The sequence below is a fragment of the Mirounga angustirostris genome, unplaced genomic scaffold (assembly GCF_029215605.1).
Source record: "Mirounga angustirostris isolate CCGP_5_RB_7025 unplaced genomic scaffold, mMirAng1.0.hap1 SCAF_1, whole genome shotgun sequence".
Taxonomy (NCBI): Eukaryota; Metazoa; Chordata; class Mammalia; order Carnivora; family Phocidae; genus Mirounga; species Mirounga angustirostris.
This window is the reverse complement of record NW_026991709.1, coordinates 16,003,690-16,019,510: the sequence shown is the minus strand read 5'-3', so window position 1 is coordinate 16,019,510 and position 15,821 is coordinate 16,003,690. Positions and strand designations below refer to the sequence as shown.

At 41.5% G+C, this 15,821-nt stretch overlaps 1 protein-coding gene across 2 annotated transcripts in view; it reads left to right on the top strand.

Annotated features, from left to right (window-relative positions):
• The window catches only part of MAP3K7CL (MAP3K7 C-terminal like), a 93,591-nt gene that overhangs the window by 25,948 nt on the left and 51,822 nt on the right, over positions 1–15,821 (top strand). For both annotated transcript variants that reach the window (XM_054504120.2, XM_064579778.1), the window contains one exon: positions 2,025–2,266. The gene's annotated coding sequence lies outside the window, so the exon portion shown is untranslated. The remainder of the gene's footprint in view (positions 1–2,024; positions 2,267–15,821) is intronic.

Here is a 15,821-nt window from a genome sequence, read left to right as displayed (position 1 = left end):
AAAAAGAAAAAAAGAAATAGACCGCATCCCCCTTTTATCCTCTGAGTGGCAGCACTGGGACATATGGGAAGCGGTTGGCATCAGCTACAGAAATAATGGAGATTCCTAAGCTTCAGTGGTTTCTGACTTCAATGTATTTCTTTAGCTAAATCAAGTGATCTTCAAATCCTCACCCCTCACCCCCAACATTCTCTAGCATAAAAGTCATTTAAACTTGCTTCTCGGGCTGTGGCTAAAGCAGAGGAGGGGGATGGAATTTTATAATATTAGAGATGAATAATTCGTTTCAGTCCCCAATTTTACTGATGAGGAAACTAAGAGTTTGATGTTACTTGCTCAAGGTCATAGAGCTAGATATGGGAATAATTATTGTAAGTGGAAAAGAGTGTGGATTTTAGAGTGAATCCTGTCATTTACTAGCTGTTTTAAACCGGAAAAGCCATTTAAATACTCTGAGCCTTTCTTTACTCATTTGTAAAACTAGGATGATAATATTTAGGTTGCAGGGTTGTTTGTTGTTGCAAGTTTAGAGATATCTATTACAAATCACTTAGAAGAGTCTATTAGTTATCTACTGTTGTGTTACAAAATTTCCTGGACTTAGCAACTTATGACAGCAAACATTTTTGGTCTCACAGTTTCTATGGGTCAGGAATCTGGGGGTGGCTTAGTCGGACACCTCTGGTTCAGGATTTTTACAAAGCTGCATGATCTGTCATGCAAAATATCGTTTACGTGGGTGTGAAAAGCAGGAGTTGGGATCACTGGGGACCATCTTAGAGGCTGCTGAGCATGGAGTATCTGTTAGGTAACAGTTGATTTGGCTTAGATGCGGGATCAAATTGTATTGGTACCCAGATAGCCTATTGGATCAGTCTTCATTTCTAGGTTCTATTTTCAGCCTGGCCTCATTTAAAATTTTTATCAGTGACTTAGATGATGATATTAAACAATAGTCTTTAATATTTCCTGATCATGCATCTATAAAAACTTCTGAGCGTCTACCTCAATATACATATATTTATTTATAAATTATGAACATCTGCTGACATTAATTTATAAACATCAACTAACATTAACTAATTTATAGTAAGGCTTAATTTCTTTCTTTCTCTAGATGAATAAAACCCCTTAGAAACAGAAGTTTTTTTTTTTTAAACCTGAACCCAAATGGATTGTCTCATGTATTCTCTGGGTATGTGTAACCTCCTGACATATAAAGTTATGGAGACATAGGGAATGTGGTGAATACCAGAGTCAGGACCCAAATAAATCTCAACAGGCTGGAGTTACAGACAAATATACCAAGGTTGGGGACAAATCATGCAAAAAATCAACATCCCAGGTACATAAGTCACCTTTTATGTAGATCCTTGTAGAGGTGGCTCCTTCAGGCAAAAGAATGACAAAAATTGTTTCCTTCTTCAGGGGACAAGGCTTGATGAACTGAGTGCAGGCTAGATTTCAGCCCCAATTTTTCATCTCATCTGGGCCCCTTACACAGTGTACACACTGTACAACCATACATGGCAGACCTGTGGCTTCCCAGTAGCACATGCGATAAAGAGTCTTGGGGACGCCTGGGTGGCTCAGTTGGTTGAGCGTCCAACTCTAGGTTTTGGCTCAGGTCATGAATTCATGGGTCGTGGGAGTGAGCCCTGCGTTGGGCTTCACACTCAGCGGGGAGTCTGCTTGAAGAGTCTCTCCAACTTGGGTGAGTTTTAGGTCAATGAGCTGAGGCCCAGGGAACAGAGAAATCAAGTACATGGTAAAAATAGGCTTCAGGAATAAGGCTAAATCTCAATTATTAGAAATGGAGCACACATTTGGCCCAAGACATCAAGACTGATTTGATGCCATCATCTTGTTTTTATGTTTTGACCCCTCACAAGAGAGACACTAATTCTTTACCTCTTGAGTGTGAGCTGGACAAATGACTCAATTCCAAAGACTAGGATATGGCAAAATATGTATGACCAGGTCATAAAAAGATGTCATGGCTTTTTTCTTACTCTCTCTCTCAGATCTCACATTCTGGAGGAAGCCAGCTGCCGAGGACACTTAAGCAGCCCTATGGAGAGGTACATGTAATGAGGCCTCTTGCTAACAGCCATTTGGAGGAGCCATCATGGAAGCAGATCCTTTAGCTTTCGTCAAGACTTCAGATGACACTGCCCCAGGTTGACTGCAACCTCATGAGAGACTCTGAGCCAAGACCACCTAGCTGAGCTGTGCCCAGATTCCTGACCTAAAGAAACAGTGTGAGGTAAAAGATGTTTGTTGTTTTAAGACAGGAGTTGGCAAACTATAAATGGAAGACCAAATCCAGCCTGCTGCCTGTTTTTTGTTGTTGTTGTTGTTGTTTGTTTGTTTTTTAATTTTTATTTATTTTTATTTATTTTTAATTTTTTTTAATTTATTTTTTTTTTTAAAGATTTTATTTATTTATTTGAGAGAGAGAATGAGATAGAGAGAGAGAGCATGAGACGGGGGAGGGTCAGAGGGAGAAGCAGACTCCTTGCCGAGCAGGGAGCCCGATGCGGGACTCGATCCTGGGACTCCAGGATCATGACCTGAGCCAAAGGCAGTCGCTTAACTAACTGAGCCACCCAGGCACCCCTGTTTGTTTGTTTTTTTAAAGATTTTATTTATTTGACAGAGAGAGACAAGCGAGAGAGGGAACACAAGCAGGGGGAGTGGGAGAGGGAGAAGCAGGCTTCCCGCGGAGCAGGGAGCCCGATGTGGGGCTCGATCCCAGGACCCTGGGATCATGACCTGAGCCGAAGGCAGACGCTTAACGACTGAGCCACCCAGGCACCCCTGCTGCCTGTTTTTGTAAATAAAGTTTTATTGGAACACAGTCATGTCCATTGATTTACATGTTGTCTATTGCTGCTTTCCCATTACAATGGCAGGGTTGAGTAATTGTGATAGAGATTATGTGAACCACAAAGCCAAAGATAGTTATCATTTCATTCTTTATGGAAAGAAAATTTGCCAATCCCTGCCTCAACTGTTAATTTTTGTAGTAATTTTTTTTTAATATAAGAATAGATATGTAACACAGAGGAATATGGCAAATATTCCTAAGAGAGATATACAAGAATAGACATTTTCTTCTTTTAAAGATTTATTTATTTATTTGAGAGAGAGAGTGAGCAAGTGCATGAGAGGGGCAGAGGGAGAGGGAGAGAGAGAGAGAGAAACTTCAAGTAGACTCTGCACTGATCACGGAGCCTGATGCAGGGCTTAATTGCAGGACCCTGAGATCATGACCTGATATGAAATCAAGAGTCTAACACTTAACTGACTGAGCCACCCAGGTGCCCCAACATTTTCTTCTTTATATTGATTTTGTCATATCTAGCTATGACCTCTGGAAGTGCTACTGCCATCTTGTGACCATGGTAAGAGTCAGTTGAAGGATAAAGCCAACACAGAATAGCAGAGCTTAAAGAAGCAAAAACCATTAGAGACCCTATAGTTAATAGAGAACAAACTGAGGGTTGCTGGAGGCAGGTGGGTGGGGGATGGTCTAAATGGGTGATGGGCATTAAGGAGGGCACTTGTGATGAGCACTGGGTGTTGTATATAAGTGATGAATCACTAAATTCTATAGCTGAAACCAATTTTACCATATATGTTAACTAACAGGAATTTAAATAAAAACTTGAAAAAAAAAGAAGCAAAAAGCTGGGTGTGATGCTAATTTTATGTGTCAACTTGGCTGGGCTCAAGGATGGCTAGATGGCTGGTATAACATTATTTCTGAGTGAGTCTGTGAAAGTGTTTCCAGGAGAGATTAGCACTTGAATCTGTAGACTAAGTAAAGAAGATGGCCCTCACTAAGGAAGGGGAGCATAATCCAATGTTCTGAGAGCCTTAATAGAACAAAAAAGATAGAGGAAGGGCAAATTTTCTCTCTTGCTTGAGCTGGGATATGCATCTTCTCCTGCCCTTGGCTGTTGGTGCTTGGGTCTCAGTCTCAGTTTGGTACTTACATCATTGGCCGTCCTGGTTCCCAGGCCTTTGGGTTTGGAGTGGAACTACACCACCAGCTTCCCTGGGCCTCCTGCTTGTAGATGGCAGATCGTGGGACTTCTTAGCCTCCATAACTGCATAAGCCAATCTCTTATAATAAATCCTTTCTATATATCTATATGAATCTTAGCGGTTCTTTTCCTCTGGAGAATCCTGACTAATACATTGGGTCTGCGATAAAGTCATCAAACCACTGAATTAATCAACACCGGAACTAGTCTACCTCAACTCTGTCTTGTACCCTACAGATTTTCTTATTGTTTCAGTTCTTTGAGTTGGAATTTTGGTTAGTTGCAGCTAAAATCATCTTAATTATATGACTATATATTTGAACAAAGTGGCTCTGCAAGCAAACAGAGCCTAACTCCACTCAAAAGCCTATTAATTTGTCTAGGCAACTGGGGAATGTGTCAGTGGTATATTGGAGGATCTTTGTAGCAAAACTCAAATTGCCTCCACCTCCCACTTTTCCACTGTTTCCTCCTCCCCTCCAAATCTGCACTGGTTTCCATGGGAAGGGAGCCAGAACACATTAGGCTGCCCTGGATTCCTGGTGCCTTGAAGGGCATGCACAGTAAATTAAAGACCTGGGAGAAGAATGCACCTAAAGAATACCCTTAATAGCTTGTGGCATGCCCATTGCTTCCATGGTGGCCTTGACACCTGCCCCCCACTCTGACCAGTGAGTGGTCTAGGGAGTGCAGAGTAGGCCTGGTCTCCTAGGTCAGAACTGTGTTGTGGGGACCCACTTCCACCTTTAGCCTGACACTGACCAGGTGGGGGTGTGCTTTGTATTTTGTACTTCCTCTTTTCATTTCTTGGGTTGGTTTTTGACACAAAGCAGCTCCATGATGCTTTCTCTTGCATAGGGCATCTCTTGCCTGGTTTCTTGGTGAGTTCCTTGGGACAGATGACAAAGTCAAGGTTAAGAGGATATTTCTGTGTGTCTCTCTTAAGAACTTCTGCCAAATTCCTTTGTACTAGGTACTTATTACTATGTAGCAAGTTACTTCAAAAGGGCCATCCTGTTCTCATCCTTCCTGGTTTTCCAGCCCACTGGTCCGTGGTGTTGAGTTCCCATCAATACAAACTCCAGCCATGATGCTGTTTGCATTTTTTTAATGCATATTTTCTTGTCACTCAGCCTCAGGGCTTGTGTCCTTCAAGGCCCTGCTCCTCAAAGGGTAGTCCTTGGACCAGCGGCATCAGCATCACCCCAGATGATGCTTTAAAAACAACACGTTATTTTCCCTTGAGGTTCCTTCTGTTCTCCTTCCAGAAACATTCTCCAGGTCTCCTCTCAGCAAGAGCTATGGTTTATATTTAAACTATTGTCATCCCAGCAGAACAAACCCCTTTCCACAGTTAACTGCGTTCCCTTTTCCTCTTTCTATTGTGTGTGGTCTGCATGGGGACGCCCAACAGAGGTCATTTCATTTACAACCACACAGGGTCTGAACAACAAGCAACTCCTCCACATGGAGGCGAGCTTTGCTGTTTTCCACTCCTCTCTGACCTGCCTTACCCACATACCGTGAATTTGAGAACCTTTGCTCAGAGGGAAAGCTTGTCTGGATTAGAAAAGTCCTGCATAGAAACCTGACACTGTCCTGAGCTGGGAGTATTTGGAATCACACACAGGAAAGGGCCGCGTATTTGTTGACCTGCCTAAATGACAGAATGTGTGTGTGGCCATCTCTAATTACAACGCTCCCGGAAGCATTACCCCGAAAGTACGTCTGCTATGAACCACAGCATATCCTCCAGCTAATCCTCATTAACCGAGGTGGACATTCTCTTTCTGCATGCACTGGCTTCTCAACCATGTCCTTCCTGCAGTCTTCGCATGCCTTTGAGATTCAGTGGTCAATCTTCTGGGGGCACACAAGCCTAGCTCTGCCCCCAACTAGATACATTTAATAGTTATTTGTAAATAACTAGCTCTCCTCAGCCAAACTCTGGGTCCCAGTGAAGGACCACTCACTTCCCTGTGAAGCCCAGAGATAGGACTTGTCACACTGAGAAGCACATTGTTTCCTGATGAGCAGGGAAGGAACTTTCATTGACTGTCTCCTATTGTACCTGGGACCGTGTGATTTCCATCCAGGTATCTACCCCCGGCTTAGTGGTGGGAACCAGTTGCAGATTAGCCTCTGGACCAGGCCTGATCTTTTGCTTTGTGTCTCTAGGACTCCAACACAGGAAGTAGAGCTTGCCCTGGGGGATTCTATGCTTAAAGAAGGACTTTCTCTGATTTTTCTCAGCCTTCCTAGAAGTGTTCATTCTTTCTCTTTCATGTACCTGCTGGCCATCCGTATGTCTTCTTTGGAAAAACATCTCTTCAGATCTTCTTCAGACTGTGCTTTACAAAGTGACAATTAATTAAATATATCAAATAATGCTCCTTTTTTTGAAAATTAAACAATATTTTCCCCTGTAAGTTAAAAAAAAAACTTCATACACCTATGTACAAATGAATAAATGTGATCAAATCTTGCCTCCTTGTTTAAGTGAATTTCTTTTCTTTTTTTTTTTTTAAATTTTTTTTTTTTTTAAGATTTTATTTATTTATTTGAGAGAGAGAGAGAATGAGAGACAGAGAGCATGAGAGGAGGAGGGTCAGAGGGAGAAGCAGACTCCCTGCCAAGCAGGGAGCCCGATGCGGGACTCGATCCCGGGACTCCAGGATCATGACCTGAGCCGAAGGCAGTCGCTTAACCAACTGAGCCACCCAGGCGCCCGAATTTCTTTTCTTTTTGATTTGGTTTCCCCTCCTACCATCCTTAGAGTCCCCACATTACTCACTGCTCCTCCTCCCAACCCATGTTAATAAAAGTCTCCTTTAATATTTCTCTCCATGCCCATATGATCATATTCAAACATAGATATGCATAAGCCTACTTATGACTATGTATATGTATTATACAAAGAAATTATGTTATACATGCTTTTCTGCATCTTGCTTTTCTCACTCAGCAATAATCCCTCCAATCCAACTTCATTGGCTCTAATTCATTCTTTTGAATGGCTATATGACAATCCTTTGTATAACAATATTGTGATTGAACCAACTTTCTCCTGCTGATGGGCACTCATTTTGTTTCCATTTTTCCCATTATGTACCATAATCCAGTAAACGGTCTTGTATTATACTGTCTGTACCACAGCTTTCATTTTTTGTAGGGTAGATTCCCAGGAGTGGGACTTCTGGGTGAGAGGGTATACACAATCTTTAATTTTAGTTGATGTTGTCAGTTTACTCTCCAAGAAGACATTAATCTAGCAATCCACAGCTGTATATTTTCCCTGCAGCCCTGCCAACAAAAGATGTTTTCTGTTTTTAAGAGGTTATCAGTCCAATGATGTATAAAGTGATATTATATTGTATATTTAATTTGCATTTCCTTGATTTAGAAAATTCGAGCACACTTTCACTTCTCTTCAAAACTTCTACAACTTGTACCCATGCAAGTTTTTTTCTTTTACTATCTTCAATTACACCTTGGGACCAGACATTTTACTTTAAACACAAAATTAATCTTTTTCCTTCATAAAAAGCCTCACATTCATTATACGGACATACATTCATATATCTCTGCCATTATGTACTTTAATCACCCATAATTAATTAGTTATAGATCTTAACTAAAGCCATTAATTTCGAGGTACATTTTCTACTTTTTCACTTTCTGGAACTCCTATATTCAAACAATGGTGGGACTAGTCCTCTAATTTTCTTAACCCCCACCACATTCCATTTTCCATCTCTGTGCCTTTTTGTTCTACTTGCTGGTAGGCTCTTAATTTTCTTAATTTTCTTTTCTACCCTTTCCATTGAGTTTTTCATTTATACTTTTTATTTTTATTTTTAAAAAATATTCTTTTTTTTTAAAGATTTATTTATTTATTTGAGAGAGTGAGAATGAGAGAGATAGAGAGTACATGAGAGGGGGGAGGGTTAGAGGGAGAAGTAGGCTCCTCGCTGAGCAGGGAGCTGGATGCGGGACTCGATCCAGGGACTCCAGGATCATGACCTGAGCCGAAGGCAGTTGCTTAACCAACTGAGCCACTCAGGCGCCCTCATTTCTACTTTTTAAAGTGAGGTTTATGCCCCCCATTGGGCTTGAACTCATGACCCCGAGAAAAAGAGTTGCTCTCCTGACTGAGCCAGCCAGGCGCCCCTCATGTTCTTAATTTCAAAGAACTTCTTTTCCTTCTCTGAATGCTTCTTTGTTTTATACTATCCTATTTTTGTTTCATGGATGTTTCATCTTCCTTTAAATCTGAATATAAATATATATATTCTGAATATATATATCAAATCTGAACATATATATTGATTGAAGCATAATTAACATACAGTGTTCTATTAGTTATATTAGGTGTACAATATAATGATACAACAATTCTATACATTGCTCAGTGCTCATCACCATAAGTGTACGTTTAACCCCCTTTATCGCTTCCACACATCCCCCCACCCTCTATCTACATGTATTTTAAGATGTATTTTTTCCTCTCTCTGTAGTCTCTGCATCTTCCAATAGCTTTATGGTTTTTGTTTGTCTGTTTGTGTGTTTTATTTTTTTGTTGTTGTTTTTTATTTTTCATGTTAGAGGTGTTCCTAAGGTGTCTGGTGATTTCCGGTTGTCTGCTCTTGTTTAAAAATAAGGAGGTAAATGCTGGCCGGAAGCTCTGAATGCATAGGTGGGCCTGTGCACTGGAAGGTAATCTGGCTATTGGGTTTGCTGGGAGCTCCTCCTCCTCCTGGGATCAGTCTCTTTAGACCCGTCTTCTTGGGTCTGTCAGATTTTCCTGAGAAGAATCTTCCAGTCTCCTGTGTGCCTGCACTGCAGAACGGGCAGACAGGAAGACCTGTACTTTCACTTAACCACACCTCCCCCCGCCACCGTCCCATTTCCAGGCAGGTGTACCAACTCATCCTCTCTTCTCCTTTCTCCAGAGAATAAAACACCACTCTTTTACTGGCAGTATGGAGTAGAACAGGAAATTAAAGGGTCTGACAATGTCTCAAACAGATTTCAATCCATCCTCCTTATTTTAGTTTCTCACTTCATCCTCCCTTCCAGAGGTCCCTGGTGCCACCAATTGCTGAGCCTTTGGAGGATTCTGTGATGTAAATGGAGTTGGATTTTGACTTACCCTGCTGATGGCTTATACCCTCTGGTTTGTTCAGCCCTCTGTCATTCTCACATCTGGATATTTCCAGCCCTAAACTTCATGTTGCCTCCTCTCCTTCTCTGTCTCCTTAAGGTTCCGTGCTCATTCATTACAAAATCTTTTGCTGTAGTTTTGGAAGGATTGACATTAAATGCAATCCTTTATCCTTATGAAGGCAAATCTTTTTTTTTTTTTTTAAAGATTTTATTTATTTATTTGACAGAATGAGAGGTATTAGTACCATCGTCATGAAGGTTTTATGAGGGTTTAGTTATTTACTACAACTCAAGTACTTGAAACACTGTCTTTTTCATAGTCTTTTAAAAAAATATTTATTTATGTGAGAGAGAGTGGGGGGGGAGGGCAGAGGGAGAGGGAGAGAAAGAATCTCAAGCAGACTCCCCACTGAGCACAAGCCCAACTCAGGGCTCATTACCAGGACCCTGAGATCACAACCTGAGCCGAAATTGAGTGGGATGCTTAACCGACTGAGCCATCCAGATGCCTCTTTGCCTCTTTCATAGTTTAATAAATGTTAACTTACTAATACATTTATAAACATTCTTAAATATTATACCATTATTCATTTACATGCATACCATCAAGATGTACATGAATATATCTATATATGTATGTATGTTTGAGTGTTTATATCTATCTGTATGAATGTGTGTATATATTCAAGGTTTATCAATCATTTCTTTTCCTCTTTTCTTTTCCCTCTGTGCCTTGGAACCTCTATTATGATTTATACTGACAGGTGATTTAGATACAGGATTCTTGGATTATAACCACTTTCTCCCAGAATTCTTTACTTTTTCTTTCATGATTCTATTTATATTTTTGCTTTGTGCAAAAAGGATATTTATTCCTTTAGTTATTTTATACCACCATTTTGGATATCAACATGGCCTTCCTTTCCTCCAACTCATCTTGTGAAATGTTAGCTGGAAAATGATAATTTTTAGCTCCAACCTGTTTCTGGACCTGAACTGGGACTTCATTTTTTTCCCTTTGGCATTCTCCTACACTTCTATTTCTCTTGGCATGTGCTAAATTGGAACAATCTGATGGATTACTCTCTCTCTCTGAGCCTCCTTTTATGTGTGTCTCTTTTCCTTTTCAAATTCATTGTGGCATAGTTTTGCTCAATGGGGTCTCCAAAAGGTGGCAGCCAAGTCTGCTGGGAAGGCAGGATAGGCGCAGGATAGGCACAGGTAGGCTGCTAACCCATTGCTGAGACCCCTGGAGGGAAAGTCTCTCTTCCTTTTCTCTTAGGCTTTCCCAGCTTCCCAGTCAGGGAGGGCTTAGCTTACCCCTCAAGGGACAGGGAGGCCATTTCCTGGGGGTCCATAAATCCCTGCAGGCTGAGGTGGGTCCTCCAGTGATGATTCCCAGGTTTTCGCCCAAGCCACTGGGAAGAAAGCCTGCACCAGTCTTCTGCTCTGCAACTCTCACAGAGCCCGAGGCCCTCCTTGTATCCAGTTGTTGATTATGTGGCCTTTGTGCCATCAGGGAAGACAAATAGGTTGGAGCTGGTTGTGGAGGGGAAGCAAGTATCGATTACTGACTTCCTGAAAAGAGCCTTCAAATATCAAAACGTTGATAAAGCAAAGCAGAGTTAGTAGCTTCCTGGCAGCGAGAGGGTAAAGGTGGGATATTTATGGGGTATGGTTTAAGGTGAGTCTTTCAATATGGTGGGGATTGATTGGGATTGGGCAAAATTTGTTATATAATAGTTCAGAATTGGCAGACAAACTGAGAATGACACCTGTCAGGAAGCATAAAAAATCATCTGATGAGTCTGGTTGAAGGCTCTACTGTTCTGAGAGGTGGTTATTTACTCTAACGAGGAACCCTGAATAGTCTAGTGTTTGGATAAATGAATTTTAGGGAAGTTCCTGAAACACTCAAGTTATTTACAACTTCATCTTCCAAGTTTCCTGCAACAGTGATGTGATGTTAACCTAGACGGTGACCTGTGTGGTTGCAGGTGGTTTTTTGTGTTCAGGGGTCCAGGTCAGACACCATCCTGGCAAACTCCCCTGCTGCCAACTATGGCCTTCACAGGGGCATCCTCAGCTTTGCTCTTTCAGGGTCGGTGCTTCTGACTTTTGGTTGCACATGGAGCAATGATGCTATTGAAAGGAATTCCAGGAGGGACAGGATATCTGACACCAGCCAAATGCAGAATGGATTTGGGGACAGGGAAGCCTCTTTGGGAATCCTTACCTGGTCCTTGATGGTTCTGAGCAGGGGGACAGAGGTTGGGGGACCTCCTAAGAAGACTGATACTGGTTAATTTACTACATACTAGAAGGCACAGAGCCCCTATCGACCAATCAGAAAATCATAGTAGTCTAAGAACTATGGGACCTTGTATTGACTTTACATACTCCAATCAGAAAACACGCAGTGTTGTCAGAGAACTCGAAGATTCTTGAAAACCATTCATTTCATGTAAGACTCCACCATCAGTTACTGGGTCTCTCTCTTCAGTGTGGTTCTGGTCTGCACTGCGCAAGGGCAGTTAGCAATAAGGAGCGTGCTGGGTTCCAAGCAGCAGCTTCCAGGGTTCGCTTTGGAGACATCATTTCTGCCCAAATCTGGGTGGCCTTTTTATTGACCTGTATTTGGAAGCTAGTTTTGAAATTAGTAAAACAAGAGAGTTTTATTCTGATTTTTAAAAAAAATCGAATGTAGAGCGCAGACAGAAAACGAAACAACAGCTAATAATAATAATAATAATAATAATAATAATAATAATAATAATAGCCCTCAGAGTTTATGTGGTCTGGACCAGGCCCGGGATTACTGGGGAATGTCTGCAGTCCATCCCCTTGAGCTCATAGGTTTTAGTCAAAGTGAAACACCCACAGTTACCTTAGATAGAAGATGGGGATGGAAGAAGGTTGGCAGGAAACTCCAGAGCAAAAGGAGGCCAGATGCTTCTCTCCACAGGAGACTTGACCTTTGACTCTGTGTCCTCAGGATATCTTGAATCTTTTCTTTAGTATTTGATCCTCAGCTGATGCAAACCTTTTATTTATGTTTGCCCGCGGGACAACAGGGCAGTAGGGCTGTTTTCACGTCTATAAAAGGCAGCGGAGTGCTCCCTTTGATGTGTTCCGCCTCTGCTGTGGTATCACCGTTCCCAGCTAACTTGGTCTTTCCCATGTAGGGCTCTGGATCCCACTCCTAAAAGCTCTAATTTGGGGATCAGAGCCTGAAATAGCCCCCAAGGTATCCTGTTTAGCTCGTCATTTAAATAGCTAAGCCCCTGCCATGACCACTTCAAACCCTCTCACCTTTCGTTTAGCTAAGCAGTTCTTTTTTCAAATTTGGCTTGTTTGTGAACGCAACATCTATTTTTCTTTATCCACCGCAATTCTGTAGCTATAAAAAGCCTTGATTGAAGGAGGAAAGAGTGAAAGCAGCATTCCTCTTAGTAAAGGACCTATGTTAGGATTGCAGAACCAGTGAGGAACTGAGCATAAGGGCTTCCAGCCTCTCCCCCCAAGGGGGTTCAGAGGTGTGCAGGGTATGAATCCCAGTTCCAATAATGACCAGCTTTTGGACCTTGAGAAAGTTACTTAACCTCTCTTTGCCTCAGTTCCTGCATCTGTAAAATGGGAGTGATAAGAGTTCTATCTAACACTTCATAGGCAGGATTTGTTACATAATTTGCTGAGCCCTTTGTTCAAATTTCAGTGAAGTGAATGCTGGGCCCCTTGTTCCAATTTCAAGATGGCGACAGCAGAGCATTAATCCAAGAATGGGGTCTTTCTGAGCATGGGGCCCTCTGTCACTGCCCAGGAAGCTGGCCCTAATCATAGGATTGTTGTGAGGATTAAATGAATTACTGTATTTAAAGCTCTTTTTAAAAAAAAATTATTTATTTGAGAGAGAGAGAGCACAGAGGCGGGGGGCGGGGGTGTGGGGGGCAGAGGAGAAAGAGAGAGAGAATTCCAAGCAGGCTCTAAGCCCTGTGGAGCCCGAGGTGGGGCTCAGTCTCACAACCCATGAGATCATGACCTGGGCCGAAACCAAGAGTCAGACGCTTAACCAACTGAGACACCCAGGCGCTCCTGTATTTAAAGCTCTTAAAGCAGCGTTTAGCATATATGCAATCTATATAAATGTTAATTAGATCTAAAAAATGAAGTTACCCAACTGTCATGTATATGGATTTAGAAGAGTCAGGTAAATGACACTGGGATCTTGTCCTCAAAATATGAACAGAATTTATCAGTGTAAATTATTTTTTAAAAAAGATACATGTAAATATAAATGATGGTTGAGTCTCTTCATGGGTTAAAGCAGGAGATGATTTAGATGATTTAAAAGAAATCTAGTTCTAGCATTAATAATGTAATCACCTGTGCTCCAATCCTTTGTTAATGCTCAAGGAGACACAACTGGAAAGACCTAGTTGAAATTACTCTGCTTTTTGCTCTTAATGTGTTTTTTATTTTTTTAAGATTTTATTTATTTATTTGATAGAGAGAGACACAGCGAGAGAGGGGACACAAGCAGGGGGAGTGGGAGAGGGAGAAGCAGGCTCCCACTGAGCGGGGAGCCCGATGTGGGGCTTGATTCCAGGACCCCGGGATCATGACCTGAGCCGAAGGCAGACACTTAATGACTGAGCCACCCAGGCGCCCCGCTCTTAATGTGTTCTTAAAGAAAATGATTAAAAACAGCTCAGATCAATGGCAGATAATTTTTTAAAAATCCTTGCTTAAAAAACCTAAATGGAATACAACATACTATTCATTCTACCGTCACATTAATCTTCATTTACTCTTTTTCTTGGTAAAAGGGAACATAATTCATGTTCATGTGAATTTCAGAATCTAAATTTGGAAAGGGAATTCTAAAAGCATGCTAATAAGGCTCTGCAGAGAGTTCTTTAAAAATTCGACTACAGGGGCGCCTGGGTGGCTCAGTTGGTTGGGCGACTGCCTTCGGCTCAGGTCATGATCCTGGAGTCCCAGGATCGAGTCCCGCATCGGGCTCCCTGCTCGGCAGGGAGTCTGCTTCTCCCTCTGCCCCTCCTCCCTCTCGTGCTCTGTGTCTCTCATTCTCTCTCTCTCAAATAAATAAATAAAATCTTTAAAAAAAAAATCGACTACATCTATCTGGTGAACACTGAGTAATGTATAGAATTGTTAAATCGCTATGTTAAATCACTGAGATTTAACATTGTATGTCAATTGTAAATAAAAATGTTTGAAAATATATATTTTTATATATTTATATATATTCATATATATATAATTTTAACATTCAAAAGATGAAGTAGCTACAGTTTGTCCAGAGGACATTTTTTTTTTAATAAGCTTCTCTCTTTTTTTTAAAAGATTTTATTTATTTATTCATGAGAGACAGAGAGAGAGAGAGGCAGAGGCAAAGGGAGAAGCAGGCTCCCCGCCGAGCAGGGAGCCTGATGCAGGACTCGATCCCAGAACTCTGGGATCATGACCTGAGCTGAAGGCAGACGCTTAACCGACTGAGCCACCCAGGTGCCCCAGTCCAGAGGACTTTTTTTTTTTTTAAAGATTTTATTTATTTATTCATAAGAGACAGAGACAGAAAGAGAGGCAGAGGGAGAAGCAGGCTTCCTGCTGAGCAGGGAGCCCGATGTGGGACTCGATCCCAGGACCCTGGGATCATGACCTGAACTGAAGGCAGACGCTGAACCATCTGAGCCACCCAGGTGCCCCAGTCCAGAGGACTTTTTAAAGCAAACTTTTTTCATGTTCAGGAATGCTTTCTTGATAAATAACTTCCATTTTCATGGAACTCAGTCCACAAAGGACCTTGTAGTACAGACTTGTCTAATTTAAATTATTTGGGCTAATCTGGCAACCTGTGAAATACCACTTGGATTCTTACCTTGGCTATGCTAACCTTGGGTAAGGCTTTTTCTTAGAGATGCATGCTCTCACCTGAAACACAGAAGCATTTGTGAACTCTGTCCTCGCTATTGATAGGTTTCTTATATTTAATATATTCTCAGATCTCAAAAGGAGATCATCTCCTGTCCTTTACTGGGATTTTTCTGTTCCAGGAAAACGTCAGTTTCTATTTGTAGACTCTTCTAGGAAATTTTCTTCATTCTCATTTAGCCGGAGCAATGATAGGAAGCTGTCCTTTCTCTGATGGACTTAACGATGCTATTTCTGTATCTCACTGGAGAGACGAGGCAGCCATTCATTTGCGGTTAATACTGTAATTCTTAAAATGTATTTTTAAGGAGTGGATGGAAATATTTGAAACTCCATTTTCGTTTGAATGCTATCACTGCATAAACACACACAGAACTGTCAGCAAAATGCTGTTTGTGTTGGGCAACTTCTATGCATTGAATGTGGCTAAGCTAAAAAAAGGGAAATTGACAGGTGTCTTATTAGGCTTTAGCTATTAGTCATTTTTGTAACTGCACAAGTAATTGACACCCCACTTCTAAACAAGGATCGTGCATTCGCATGCTTTCAGGAAGAAGTCCTGCTGGGTGATTCTAATCCACTATTTTAGGATGTGATGGCTTAATTTGAAAAATGTTTTGATGAACAAAACATGATCTCTTCCTTGTC